Here is a 15,601-nt window from a genome sequence, read left to right on the forward strand (position 1 = left end):
ATACACACGTACAGTTCCTCCGTCCATGTTAAAACAGCTGCTTTCCCACCCCTCCTCCATCTCTGTCCTCAGTCAGTGTGTGTTGTTCAGTCCTATTTGGACTTTGAAGTGGTCCAAAAGTTGCAATGTGTGAGAGCTGTGAAGTTCCTCACGTGGGTCAGAGGTCATCACCAGGTGAACAGATATGCACTGCACAGCCGTCTCTGTAGGCTGGACGTGCAGACGCGTGGGAAACAAGCTGTCCGACTAAACGACGCCAAGCACATCCATGCTGAACACGCTCGGTATAACTGAACTGTATCAGACTCAGCTCTGTGCACCAACTTGGGCGTAGCGTGAATATTTTTCTCCGAGATAAACGTGAGAGGGAATGAAAGGAAGGTATCGGAAGGCACAGATCCTTTAATTAAGGCACTTTAAATGTATACATACGGTGGTTTAAATTAGACTACTGGTTTGTTTATAGTCACTAGAACCGGGTACATTCTTAAAAAATAGACACAAACATGAATAATAATAATAATAATAATAATAATAGTGTGAGCGAGAGTTAAAAAATAATCTCATGCATCTCTAATTATGAACCAGAGTTATGTAGCTGAGACCAGAATTCACACACATTTTCTACCTCTGGGTTATTTTCCAGTGTTTACAGGGGCATAGAGTTAACTGTTAAAGTTTCTTTAAAAAAAAAAAAGAAAAAGACTGATATTGTGTAACAGTCCTTGTATGCGATACAATACAAATACAACTAATTCTTCACACTCAGAGGAAACCCGCCTGCGAATCATAATGCTGCATGTTTGCTCTTCCACTTTGCAAACATCTCAGCGCTGACCCGAGAAACAGGTTTTCTGTAGTGTAATTCATCCGTGGCGAGGAGGCGAGATCAAAGATCCTCCTTCAATCTGCCTGTGCCTGCCGAATGCACACAGAGCGAGTGCAGTTAAAGTCAGAAGTACAGCAAAGCATGGAGTGTATGAACCGCAGAGTCAATGATGCACATCTACTCACACTTGGCAAATGGAGTAAGAACAAGGAGTTCACGTACAGCTAAACAATTTCAACACGGGGATGCCTTCCCAACCAACAAGTCTAGCTCTTCTTGTATGACTCTTGAAATACCCATGATATATACTTCAAACAGGAAGTAAGCTATTGAAGAAAAACTCTTTCAGACATCTGACCTTGCTGTGACCTGTTTGGATCCATTAAAAAAAAAAATCCATTCAGTTCATGTGCTGGTTGATGAACTATTCCATAAACATTCAACCACTCGTTTTCGTGATTCACGTTTCATATTTTGGAGGTTATCGGGCACACGTTCCAGTGCCGTTCACTTAATACATGCAGAAACTGGCAATAGGTCTGTCTTCTGCCTTAATTTGCTTGTTAATGCAATATTATCGACATATTAAGACAGAGATATTTCAGGGAACACCGGTGCACCAAATCATGAGGCGTTTTAAAACACTCGGTAATTAACGGTAAGTATTAACTCACGACTCGATGCATGATACTGGTTTTATGAGGCCACAATCGCACACACATTCACACGCTACAGACAACATGGAAATGCCAAACACAGCAAGGACTGGAGGAGGAACCCGGAGTACCCGGAGGAAACCCCTGAAGCGCAGGGAGAACACGCACGCGCCGCGCACACAGGGTTCAAACCCCCAACCACCACGCATGAAACTAAACAAATCAGAAATTGCTGTGACCAGAGGTTTTATGCAGGAACAAAATGTGTTACAAGTTCACCACAGATTAAAAAGAAATAAATACATTCTCCCGAAAATTTGATTGAATATAAAAAGTCTCTGACTAGAAAGAAAATAGAACTCCATAAGCGAATAAAACAACGCAAACTAACTTTCTCAAGCACTGTAGATCGCAGCGGCGCAGGGCCGGTGTCGTTCGGAAAGTTATAACATGGTTGTGCAACCCTATGTAACTATATGTGTCATGATTTCCCCTCGCACTAGTGCCGTAGCACGCAGCGCGCTCTGGATCTCGAAGCGCGAGCACACGCTTCTCGGTTTCAGTGACATTGACTTTGTTTACTTTTGACATGTGCATTTGTTATGATTTCTGTCCTGTCTCCGCCCCTGTATCGTCACTGGTTGTTTCCCGTCATTAGTCATTAGTCTCAGCTGTTTTGTATTTCACCCCTGATTACGTTTAGTATTTAAACCACTCGTGTCTCATTGATTAGCGTGAAGTATTGCATTTCATGTCTCATAGTTTTGATCCTGTTCTCGACCTCGTTGTTTGATTCTTGTTCAGCCCACTTTATGCCGATCGTTTGCCGATCTTTAGCCTGTTATTTACCACATTATTGATTCACAATTTGGATTTGTCTGCCTGTCTCTCGTCTAATAAAGCACTTATCTGTACTTGTATCAGTCCTTAACCTCCGCCATTACAAACTTTACATAACAATATGTCCGATAATGCCTTCTGATCCAGATCTATCAGGCACCAGATGATTCCCGGTCATGGCGCAGACTCTCCACAAAAAAAAAACAAAAAAAAAACACGATCATGTGACCGTCACGCTCTCTATATATTTTAACTCTGTAGTTACAGATTGCAACCTCAGGTGTCCAAACAGTACAATTTCATTAGATGATGCATAATTACGAGAATGCTGATTTCCACAATGTGAATCGTACGTTCCCACGATGCACATCATCACATTTTTGCACTGCGATGCATCGTTACACCATTAATAAACAGATTAATAATACTGAATGTCAAATGCATTTCTCAACAAAGATAGCTCATTTCCATTTCTTTAGTCAGACAGAGGCAAATTCAAGCACTTCAAGCACAAACGTAGCTTTTGAGTGCAGAGAGTCAGGGATGTGAACCTGAACGTGGTGTAGTTCGGATCTAATGTGAGCTTAAGAGCCAGAGATAATGATTTCGGTGAAACAGGAGGAGACAATTGGGTCTCGCCCCATGTGAGTATGTGGTGTGAGTATAGGGGTAAAGACACAGATGTGCTGATACAGTGACATTCTTGAGCCTGATACCATCAGCCAGGCCTGTATCAACATGAAGGAGACGTTAGGATGTAAATCGCAGCGATGGAGCAGTACAGAAACGTCTGCCGCTGCGCCTCATCATCAGAGATGTAGCGCAAATTTTTCATTCTTTTAAAAAACGGCTCGTCTCGTACGTCGTCCAAGTACATTTCTGTCCACAATTTCTGAACACAAGTGGAAATGTATCAACAAATTTACAACTGTTTTATAACTTAAATAATGTTTGGGGATTTTTTGTTGTTGTTTTGTTTGGTTTTTTTTTTAAAATAAATTCTCAACGACACCCCCAGCGTTTGTAACGTTCCTGTCACCATAATCAATCCTTTCAGAATTTCAATGAATTTTTCACACATTATCACACATTATTTCTGAAAATTTACCAACAGTGATCAAGCTTTTTCAGCCACAATATCATTTCATCAGTACATCCTGAGGAAAATGTCTGAAGAAACTGGTCAGACTGGTGTGAGTTTTTGTTTTGTTCATCTTTTTTTTTTTTTTTTTTTTTTCATTTCGGACCACGGCCTCAGAAAAGTCGTCTTGATTACAAATCACAAGTTTCGCACACAGAATCCCAGGCAGATACTCAACATCCACCCCCCTGTCCCTCCGGTCATTTTCCACAAAAAACAAAAAAAACAAAAAAAAACAAAGAAAACCCAGATCACCATGTTCTCCAGCATGTCGGGCTGTGTTAAATATCTGCCGGATCGCACACAGACTATGTGTGTTTGTAGTCTGTTTATTTGAAGTAAGTAAGTAAGTTAGTGCGTGGAGGAAAAAGTCAGACGCCCATCTGCGTTTGAAGTAAGGGAGGAAGCAGGTGAAAGGAACAGAGTTGCCATAGGTGACAACAAGATGACATAGAACAGTGTTTTATTTCAGCTGCCTTCTTCGCCACCCCTTCGTATGGCCTCTTTCCACTTTCAAGCAGGATTCTGTGTCAGAGCCATACGTTGTGAAAGAGACCTTACATAAATATGAAATAGGGATTCATGCAACCACAAAAATGGCTAGTAGGGGTGTAACACAATACCACTATCGGTTTCAACCTCTAAATATCTGTATATGCATACGTAAGTGGGCGTGGGCTGAACCAGAAGGTGTTATTTTAGTACATGAACTCTACCACTATGTCGCCTGAAATCCTGGAAATAAAAACCAGACCTAGAAATGCCAAGACTGGCAGAAAGGTACATGAATTCTGGTTCTGACAGATCCTCAATCTTATCTGCATCACTCTTTGGTCTCAACTAGAGATGTGGGTGGGACTGTTTTATTAATCCTGTAAAGGATTAACGACCTAACATGAAGCTATTTTGTTGCTCTGTTTCGAAGACAAACAGCAGGCTGTTAAGGTTTGTATAGGACTACACGATCTGCAAAAAGGACACGAGATACGACACAGCTGATTTTTGTCACTCTTCGAGCTGCAGACGCCACTATTTACAATTGTCCAGACGTCTTGATAGCCACCGCGATAGCTGGAACCTATCAGGACTATCATTGATCGTCCCAAGCCTGTCACAGCATAATATCACTACTACAAGAGCTTCACTACAGTGCTGGGGAAAATTCTCAAATACCCAGATACCCTCCTGTGGTGCTCCATTTCGCTGAGGGACTTATAAAGTCACCAGTTTGCAAATATACCTACGAAGTGACCTATACTTTTGTAGCTGCAGCCAATGAGTACAGCTACAAACGAATAAATTAGCAAATGAGTGTACACCTGTACATCATAACATTATTGATAGAAATATTTAAATCATACAGGTATACGATCACACCTTTGCTCACCATGAAGACTGGACCCAGAGCATCAGGAGGTGTGTTGTGCTTGCGAGAGCGGGTCGGAATATTTTTTTTTTTTAATGCAGCCTTTTTGCAGCCATTCCCAATCTGTGAGGAATGTTGGATGTTGGAGGAAAACCAGTCTCTCCTTTTCCTCAGCGCTTTGAAGCAGCATGTGTTTCAACAGCTAACCACTCTCAGATGTGTGCGAGAAGCTTTACGAGCAGAATAATGGCTATACCTACACATGTGGTGCGTGTGTGTGTGTGTCGGTGTGTGTGTTTGTGTGTGTGTGTGTGTGTGTGTGCTCTGGAGGCCCGAGACAGGGAGGCTCTTCTCGGAGCAGCGGTTTGGAAACTTGTGCTTTGGGTTTTCCTTGTGCTGTGATGCTGACAAAATAAACAGTGGTTCAAGAAAGGAAGTATGAAGCAAAACTATTAGACCTCGAAAAAAAAATTCCATGTTATATGTAACGTTAGATATAGAAAAATGCAGCGCTTGGATTCAAGAACGATCGTTTTTACAGCAAAATAAACATTCTGAATTAAGAATCTTGGAAAGGAACAAAAGGCCATCGAAACGTGTTATTTACTATGAGGTGCATGCTGATATAATTTAATTTTCCCATCAGGATAATTGTGATTGATGACGTCATAATATGGCAAGTGATTTTGTGGACTAACAGGCATCCCTGGAATTTAAGAATTGTGATCAGCCATAAAAATGCTAGTCTTTTTCCCTCAACACTGCGTTTGGCATAAAATATTAGCTTTAATGTAACATATGTAAGGTATAAACATGTGGGCATGTGCTGTTATAATAAAAGGATCACTGATGGGTCGGTGCAATATAGCCTGAGGCAAACGAGTTACTTTTATCACCCCGAAGATGATTATTTTCCTATAACAGTGTTTTATTCCTCTTACGCCAAAGCAATTGTTATTAATTAAAGAAAATACAACATATTTTTTATTCAGATATAGTTACGTTAATGTTAACATCCTCAAAGAAGTTATCACTTGCGTTAAAGCTGCTATAAAACAGTCATTCCTTCACCAGCCTCTCTTTTTTCCTCTGGTAGTTATTAAGAGGAAAAATGACAGCTTTACGTGTTACCGGGAAAGTGTAAAGCGCAAACTTCTCCGTGCTGAAGACTTGTCAGGAAATTCCCAGTTACAGCTTTAACCTCTGACTGTGCTGAAACTGGAGACTCATTCCAAATATCCCAAATGAAAAAGATAACCTCATCAACAATTACACATGTTTGTAATTGTGTGCTGTACAAGTTGTTTTGTAAGTTGTTACTATAGAAACAACTTATTAAAACGGGGGCGATTGGATAAAAACCCGCGATTTGCCTTTCAGGCGGAAGTACGGTCAGAGCTGCTGTTAGAGAAAATGATTCAACACCTTCTGACCGATCAGAATCGAGACCTAAGCCGGGGCGGCTGTGTCTCAGGTGGTAGAGCGGGTGGTCCACTAATCGAAGGGTTGGTGGTTCGATTCCCGGCCCGCGTGACTCCACATGGCGAAGTCTCCTTGGGCAAAACACTGAACCCCGAGTTGCTCCTGATGGCAAGCTGGCGCCTTGCATGGCAGCTCTGCTACCACTGGTGTGTGAACAGGTGAATGAGACACAGTGTAAAGCGCTTTGGATAAAAGTGCTATATAAGTGCGCCATTCACATGATCAAGTTTGCGACTGGTTGATCAGACTAGTTGAATTTCCATCCTTGATGATTCGGAAAAATAAGGACGAGTGATAATTCTGTCCACCGGGCTGCTCGAACTCTCATGGACCCCTCGTTCGGCAAACTAAATTTTGTTACGAGTGACATTTCCTTCTAAACAAAATAAAGCCACCACTGTTGAACATCGCAATATATATCATATAATTCTTCACACTTCACTCTTCCCTGTTTGCAGTACTACTCTACGTTTCTAAAGTGATGCTTTTATCTGTGGAACAAAAACTGCAACATCAATCTATCTTTATATTTCCATTACTGGAACACACAGAAAAAAAAAAAGCAGCCTTGTGTCAAAACCTAACCTGTCTAATCCTGCCCCCATTTTTGTTCCAGGGTTTGTTTTCACAGGAAGTCGGGTTTAGGGTGTCTGCAGCTCCGCTCTGGAGGGCACACGGCTTTTCTGGAAAGTCGACAGAGTATAGAGTTTCGTCAGGGAAAGGTTTGAGGCTTTGAAGTTTTTGGCATTTGCTCAGGCACACAAAACTGTGAATGCCCTTTGAATATGCATTATTCCCTATGCGAACAACTAACTAATGAGTATGAGAGCTTATCTGGTAAAAGAGTTATTTAAAAAAAAAAAACACACACAAATCCAGGGTGACTTTAGACCCACTAGACATTCAAGCAGGATGCTAAGGGGCTGAAATTCGTATCTGCCCCGTATTTACCCAGCACCTGAGCAAAGAAAAGGATATGCGTTTTTCCGAGATCAAACAGATCTCAAGACGTTATTTTCAGTCTTTGACCTCAGACTGCTCCCCCAAGCTCGAGTAATCAGAGATCTCAGAGAGTGTACGTGACCAAAATCAACACGGGACCATGAGCCAAAACCGAAATCGTGCTAAAATCGACCGGGAATTAATGTCACAGCTAGAGTCCTGCCTACGAGCTCTTCTGGAATCTCGACTGAATTCATTCATTCATATTACTGGATATTATCTTCACCACTGCAACAAAAATGTTTTCCAAACCACTGGATTACATTTTTCTAAACCGTAGGTTTATATCGCGCTTACTAATACGTTATCGTTTCTATAGTAACAGCTCAATAAACAAACCTTTTTCCCCCCAAAAGCGTATTACTATTTAACAAAGGAAAACGTGATCGTTCATATGGTGACCGTTTCTGGAAGAAGATGTTTAATGAACATTTATGGAAGGAGTCTCCAGTGTCGGTGCATTATAGTGACAAGTTTTCTGCCAAGACAAAGTCTTCAGGACAGAGAGAGAGAGAGAGAGAGAGAAAAAAAACCCTAAAAACCCACTGCTATAACGTAAGTGATAACTTGTTTCATGGACGTTCCACAAAATTAAATATAACTATAAATGGATAAAAAGCATCACACCACCCTGTGGCTGATTATTTTCCAAAAACAGCACACTCTATTGTGTTTTATTCCTTATTCAGCACGTGCACATTACAGCTCTATTACAATCCATATGATTTTTTTGTTGTTGAATTTCTATTTTTGTCACAAACGCCTGAGTGAATTCACTAAGACTTTCTTTAACGCCACAAAACACTATGGCGACTGTAAGAGAATATATTCCTTGATTGGCGGGGAAAGCGAAGTTCACTTGGAAGAGTACGTAATGAGGGAGGGGGCTGAAATGGATTCATACCTTACGCACTTGAATGTAATAAGCCTGGAGTCTGTGTGTGTTTCACTTGGCCGAGAGTTCAAACGCGGGATCGGATCCAGCAGACTCGAAGAGTTTAAATAGTTTCAATCCAGGTATTGTTTTTTTTACCTACTGCTGACAGAATCTAAGTTAACCCTCCAGCTACTTGCGGCACAAATGAATTATGGGCAGTGTAGATCAGCTGTGATTAGACAAACAAGACAATGTTAATTGCTTTTCATTAGCGTTTATTTACTGCTAGGCAACGTTTCCAATTCTCAAATCATGGTATCCCTCCTGCCTTACTGCAACAGGGTCGCTGTGTATTAAGGTGAATACTGAACATTTCTACCGAAACTTTTTCCTTGTTCTCAATCATCAAGGTATGTGTGTGTGTATGTGTGTGTGTGTGTGTGTGTGTGTGTGTGTGTGTGTGTGTGTGTGTGTGTGTTGCGATGACATCACTCTTCCCAGAGGGGGGAAAAAAAAAACAGACCTCTCTGCACTTAATAAATGTTTTGAAAATAAAATCTTCAGAAAATAAACACTCACCCACTCACACGCTAAAGAGTCCGAGCACTTTAGCCATTAGCAGACATCCATAAACACACTTTTCCTTCTTGTTCTTTTCTTTATACACACAAATCTCTTTCACACACACACACACACACACGCTTGTCTTCCATGCGCTGACGTTAAAAGCACGATGCAGAGCCGCTGTTTGCTTTGGATGGACCGCTACATCTCAAACATGGAGTTGTTTAAAAGGTAGAGCCTTTTTTTATTATGATTATTGCGAGGAGGTTTCATTCATATTTCTCTCTCTGGCTTTGAGCAGATCTGATACGGAGAGCCTCTTAAACACGCAAAAATCTGATTTTGAACGTTTTAAAACGTGAAGATTAAGAACAAAATGTTAATATCAAATCAGCTGCTTCTAATCAGTCTGTAATTCAATTTCTAAAGAAAAAAATGAAACGGCTATATATAAAGCTATGACGATATCTCAGTAAACTGCGTCGTCACATCATTTATCACAACACTGATATTGTATCGTCATATCGCCCAGCCCTACGTCCTAACCTTTATTAACTCTCATGAATATCAGTTTACCCATGGCTCAGTTAAACTCATTCGATATTCAATATTCACTCACTCATCCTAAAGCATATTCTTCAGCAGCTAATCGGAAATGCGTGCTGTTACGAGAGTGAGGAACGTAAAGACTGATCCAGGGATTTCAACAGGTTTAAGCAAACAACGTTCCCAGTTTTAATTCCATTGGCGACAAAAAAAAAAAAAACAACCCAAAAAACCAACTTAACCATTTTAACAATGAAACCTTGCGCAGAACTTCCATCAGCAATATATGCTAGTCTAATGAGTCAGGACTGAATCTCAGACAAGATTATCTAAACCCTCAATCCTTCACCATGTTAGGAAGTTGTTATCATTAGACTTTAAAAGTGGCATCATTATGCTCATTAAATGTGATGCTTCCTGAACGCGACTATAGTCGACTATGATTTTACAACAGCACATTTGTTTCATGAACGTGAACTTTTCATTTGGACAAACAACAGTAGCAAACTGAGGGATTTAGGGCGTTTTCACACCTAGCTTGTTTGGAGCGTCTGTTTCAGAAACCTGGTGCGTTTCCTTTCTTGATCAGTTAGTTTTGACGTATATGAACACGGCAAACGTTCGGATCCGCACCAAAACAATCTCCCGATTGCAAACAAACTCTGGAACTTGTGGTGAGAAAGCAATCCGGCCCAACGGACCAACGGACCAACGCGTATGGCGGTGCATGACTGGAACTTTCACACAAATACCAATAGCAAATCATTTACATGACTATAACTGTTTTAAAATGACATTTACATACTATCAAATTGAAATAACATTTTTGTTTCCCTATGGGAACACACATTCGTGAAATTTGACAAGCCATAGATATGCTGAGAACCCTAGATCTTTTGTGACGAATTCTATGGGCGAGCACGTCGTGGCAATTCGGAAACGAATTCAAGCACGCCTCTTCATTTTAAAATCACGCATAATGGCTCTTCTCTGAAACGGGGGAATATGCAACAATGTTGTCCCGATGAAACGTCGATTCCCGCTCAGACTGATAAATTATAATAACTACAGCTAAAAAGAAAGCCGCAACAAGCTCGCAGAGCTGCTGTCTCTCCATCTTGATAAACAGGTGCACTCTGACCAATGAGAGGACAGTTTACTCACATGTGACTTGAATAAAAACATTTTGGTACGCTTTGAAAGGAGAAAATACAACGTTGTGACAAAATAAAATCCCCGTTTCGGAACAAAGCACAGATCTACAGGTCTGAAAACGCCCGTAGGTTTACAAAAGATAAGAGTAGGTGTGTGCATCTCTCCTTCTCAAGCCCCATTCAGACTGGATTAGTTTTATGTGTGGAGGTGGGGTAAGGGAATTACTACCAGTGCACCTCTGGGATTTTAGTCTTGTCTGAGGGTAAGTTTTTCTTTTGCGTTTTTGAAAAGTTTCACGTGCAGACGACAACGTCATCAAAACGATCCCCGTTCACACGGATCCGCGAAAACGACTAAAAACGCTGTATTATGCATGCCAGGCCAGTAGTTGGCGATGTCGCTTTGTAAAGAAACACTACGCACCTGCACACACAAGTAAGCATTCACGTCAAAGTGTCTGCCATATTGATCCGGGCAAGACTGCCCTATAAACAAATACAAGTAAATCCCCGTTTACTGTTTTTTTTCTGGATAAAAAGCACAACAACGTTTACATATCTCAAACGATTTCAATGGTTTATGATCTACCTGGAGTACAAAAAAGTTCTGTCTCCAGTTACTCAGAATCTCGATAGTTAGACTTGGAAAATTATTCATTGCCATAAGGAATTGTGAAAGCTCATCTTTAAATACTGAAGAAGAAAAAAATCGAAATAGTGCATCTTTAAGTACTAATAATTGACCATCGTTGTAATAAAATCGCCAAATACAAATCAAATAGTGAGACACTGGCAGTCTGTCTGCTTTCTGTACTTTATTAGCAATAAAAGGACACAGATATCCTCCAAAATAGACAATTACAAAGATAATTATTATATTTTGAATACCCATCGTCGGCATAGATGTTGGTTAATAATTTGTCGTATGTAACAAATGCGTCTCCGCTGGTCGTGGTAGTGACACCGGTCCACTGCAGTACATCAGGCACACTCGATCGCACCTAGGCGAAATTTGAAGTAGCCAATCCACCTACTGGCATGTTTGGGAGGTGGGAGGAACCTAGAGAGCCCAGAGGAATCCTATGTGGACATGGGAAGAACATGGGAAACTCCACATAGACAGTAACCCAAGCTCAGGATAAGCCCAAGAACTGGCAACTCTGGAGCTGTATTCAATCATCATTTGGTCCATTTTAAAACCAGACAACAATTCAAAATGGTATGATTTAGATCTGATAGAATCTGGTGCGATATGATTCAGTATCGTGCAAACAGTTTTAAAGAAGGCGTGAACATATGGGAGATATTTAAATCTTTCCAATGTACAGAAAAAGATGGAAGGATCCAAGTGTGGCATCAAGTGTTGCCCAATGTCAAACATGCAGCATAGTCCATCCACAGAATCACATTGCTCTTTTAAATGGCGCCCTTTCCTACACGCCCTTCAAAGGCCTCAGAAAAACAAGCCCACCCTACACACTTCTTCTCCCCTCGGGTACTTCTGCTGTCCAGACCAGAGCTGGCTGTGAGCAGAGGGGCCGCACTGAAAGGCCCCGCTGTTCTGGACTCCAGCCACATGCTTTTCATTCAGACATGAAGGCTCGCAGCTCGCCTTCTTCTAAAGCCACATCCAGGGAAAAAAAATACAGGGAGGAAAAAGGAGGGAGGGTAGAAAAAAAAATCCTCAGACTCGCCAGACTCCTAAATATGGACGTACTTTTAGCAGAGTCAAAAGCTGTACGTGCTTACTTGGCCAAGAGAAGCATCAGTCATGTTTTCTCATAGGAGGCAAGAGGAGGAGGGACGCATGCCACAAAAAGGCATGTACTGATAGTCAAGTATATGATACACTGCCATATATTGTTATTAGGAGTGCACCATATGGCTGGGGAATATAAAAAAAATATCATATCACGATTCTTAGTCGTAATCGCAGCTACACAGTAGTGTTGCACTGAACAAAAAAAAAAAACATTCATAAATAATAAACTATGGTAAACTACAAAGTTTGCTTTCAAAGTTTCACTTATGGAACATCTTTGAAAATCAGAGTAATACAGAAACTATGAGAAGTCTGGCTGGCCCAGCTGTACAGGATAGAAGAGCCTTTGTGGTGTATGTGTGTGTGAAGCTGTCACTCAGAAAGAAGCCTCACACAGAGCGCTAATATTAATGGTTCTTTCTCTCGCTCTCTCTCTCTCTCTCTCTCTCTCTCTCTCTGTTGTTACCTCACACCAGGTGTTTATTTAAGACAGACGCAAACACCTGTGATGATCTGTCAGAATCTCTCCTTCGCTCTGAAACGAAGCCAAGGCGCTCGCTGAATCACTCTCTCCCTCCCTGTCCTTCTTAAACAGAGGAAAAGAAAGGAAAACAAAGCGTGTTTTTCCAGCGTGCATCTTTGATCAGTCGGCAGTAGGCCTGCCTGTAAATTCCCATCCGCATGTGGCCTTGTGCTTCACCTCCTGCTGATCGGTGCCGGGGGAGGAGAAGGAAGGCCTTCTGTAAAACAACCACAAATCTCATGGCGCACCTCTTTTAAGGAGAGCTGTTTACACGACTATTATCTATGAGTGAACAAACTGGTTCGGTGTAAATACTGGCCATGATCGCTGTTTCCATCCTTCCCCTAAATCCTCAGGTTATATGACTGTCTGTCTTCTCCTCTATGAAGGACGTTCTCTCTGGTTACATTTACATGCCCATTCTCTCTCATTCTGTCCCCATCTATCTGCCTCCTTCTGTCCCCCTCACTCTTTCTCTTTCTGTCCCACACTATCTGTCTGTCTTTTTGTTCCAATTCTCTCTTCTGTCTATTTCTGTCCCTCTCTCTCAATCGCATTCTCTCTGTCTCTTTCTTGTCCTCTCTTTATGTCTCTCTCGGAGTCTCTCCCCTTTCTTTCTCTATGTCTCTCTTTTTCTCTATATGCCTCTCCTCTGTCTCTTTTTTCTACCCCCCCCCAGCTCCGCATCCCCCCAGATCTTTGGAGCAGGAACTCACGGCGGCTGTTGGAGCCCTTCAGTGACATGCAGCTTTGAAGTCGTAGCCAGATGACAGAGGAATGTTATCCCCCCCCCCCGTTCATTCCTCCTTCACAATAAACCAGAGGAGCATATGTGGTGAAACAAACAGTTGATTCTGGCTGCTCTCGTGCTTTGGAGTGTAATAAATATTACTACAGTGGGGAAGAGATTTGTTATCTAGTTACATACGGGTGACAAATTAACAGAATAAAATAAATAAGTAAAGTGACTTGGTAAGGTGTTGGACCACCATGAGCCAGCAGATTCTCCAAGTCTCTGTAAGAGTACTGGTATGAACAACACCAGTCTTCCAAAAGATTTTCCCTCAGTTGATGTTTTAATGATGTTGGTGGAGAGTCTAACACACTGTTCCATGATCTCTCATAGGTCTTGAGTTGAGATTTGGTGACTTGAGCATATGATCTTTAATCTTTAAGCATCCAAATCACTTGGAATCACATTTCCAAATTTTTTATTTTATTTTTTAATGTGTAGTATAGGCAGCATGGCCATTCTGGGATTGTAAGAGCTATTACAAGTGCCAATTCCTATGAAAGAACGCTTTTTTTATACTGATCAGACTGAGAGATTATCCACCGTAGTGCTGTGAATTTCTGCTTTCTAGTAATCGTTGTGTAGAATAGGTTCTTTTGTATTTGATATGCAACTTTTACATAACCAAACAAGGTTTATCAACCACTGAAAAACTTCCTGATACCCGATGAATGGAGCTTTCTGTTACACACACACACACAAAGTCTGACACTGTAAATCAAACGCAAGACACACCCACTGAGAATTTTCCTAAGAAGTCAGTCTTGATGTCTAGTTAAACTCTCACTAATGTGCTGTGGTTGTGCATAGCGGGTGTGATTTCATCTGTAACTGCCCACCTCTGAACCTCCCTCATGCCCTTTAAAATAACACTCAGAGGAGTGATGCAATGCTGTCAAACTTCACAATCCTGTACTAAACTGAGAGGACAAGTGGTGATGCAATGCTGCCTGCGGCTGACACACACACACACACACACACACACACACGCACAGATGCCAAGTTCCTGGCTGTCAAAACCAATAGAGTAAAACATTGTGTATAAAGAAACATGTGCTTCTGCTGCCAAGTGTGACAACGAACAAAATCTTCACTAGACAGTCTGCTTAACATGCCTTTGCACCGCTCTTTGAACACACATACATGCTCTGATCTTGTCGATGTGATGGCGCCGCTGGTGATCTGATGTGTAAATGTGAACATACACATACATGCACCACCATACCTGTCTCCAGGGGTTTTTATTTTGTTTTTTTCCAATTTAAGAAATCATGCCCCAATGTGAACAGAGATTTTCCAATCTGAATAGAAATATCCAAGTGAGAACAGTAAAATAGAAACATCTTCATTTGAGCAGTCATATCTCAGTGTGAACAGAAATTTCTCAATATAAGTTATATGATCCCAGTATTCATAGAGATGCTTCAGCATTTAGCTAAAACATACCAACACAAACTGAAGTATTCCAGTGTGAGCCGAAAAAAAACCCAATACAAGCAGAAATATCCTAAGAGCAACAGAAATGCCCCAGTGTAAACAGAAAAATCCAAATATGAGCTAAAATGTCTCAATTTAAACAAAATTCCCCCAATGTGAACAGATTTCCTAATATGAACAGAAATGTCCAAGTGTGAACAGAAAGATGAAATATTTCAATGTGAACATAAATATCCCAATATAAGTTAACTTATACAAATACTAGAAGAGATGCTTCAGCATTTGGCTGAAATATACCAACATAAACTGAAGTATTCAAGTTTGAACAGAAAAATCCCAATATGAGCTAAAATGTCTAAATTTGGGCCCCCAATGTGAATTGAGATTTCCTAATAAAAGAAATGTCCAAGTTTGAACAGAAAACAGAAAGATGAAATATCTGTGTGAACAGAAAAATCCCAATATATATATATATATATATCTTATCCAAATACTAGAAGAGATGCTTCAGCAATTGGCTGAAACATACCAAAATAAACTGAAGTATTCACGTGTGAACAGAAAAATCCCAATATGAGATAAAAAGTCTAATTTTGAGCAAAATACCCCCAATGTGAACAAAGATTTAC

General features: G+C 40.9%; 1 protein-coding gene across 2 annotated transcripts in view; it reads right to left on the reverse strand.

Moving 5' to 3' along the window:
• nkd2b (NKD inhibitor of WNT signaling pathway 2b) overlaps window positions 1-15,601 on the reverse strand; it is a 34,163-nt gene that overhangs the window by 17,189 nt on the left and 1,373 nt on the right. The gene's annotated exons all lie outside the window — the stretch shown is intronic.

The sequence above is a fragment of the Ictalurus punctatus genome, chromosome 23 (genome assembly GCF_001660625.3).
Source record: "Ictalurus punctatus breed USDA103 chromosome 23, Coco_2.0, whole genome shotgun sequence".
NCBI classification, from domain to species: Eukaryota; Metazoa; Chordata; class Actinopteri; order Siluriformes; family Ictaluridae; genus Ictalurus; species Ictalurus punctatus.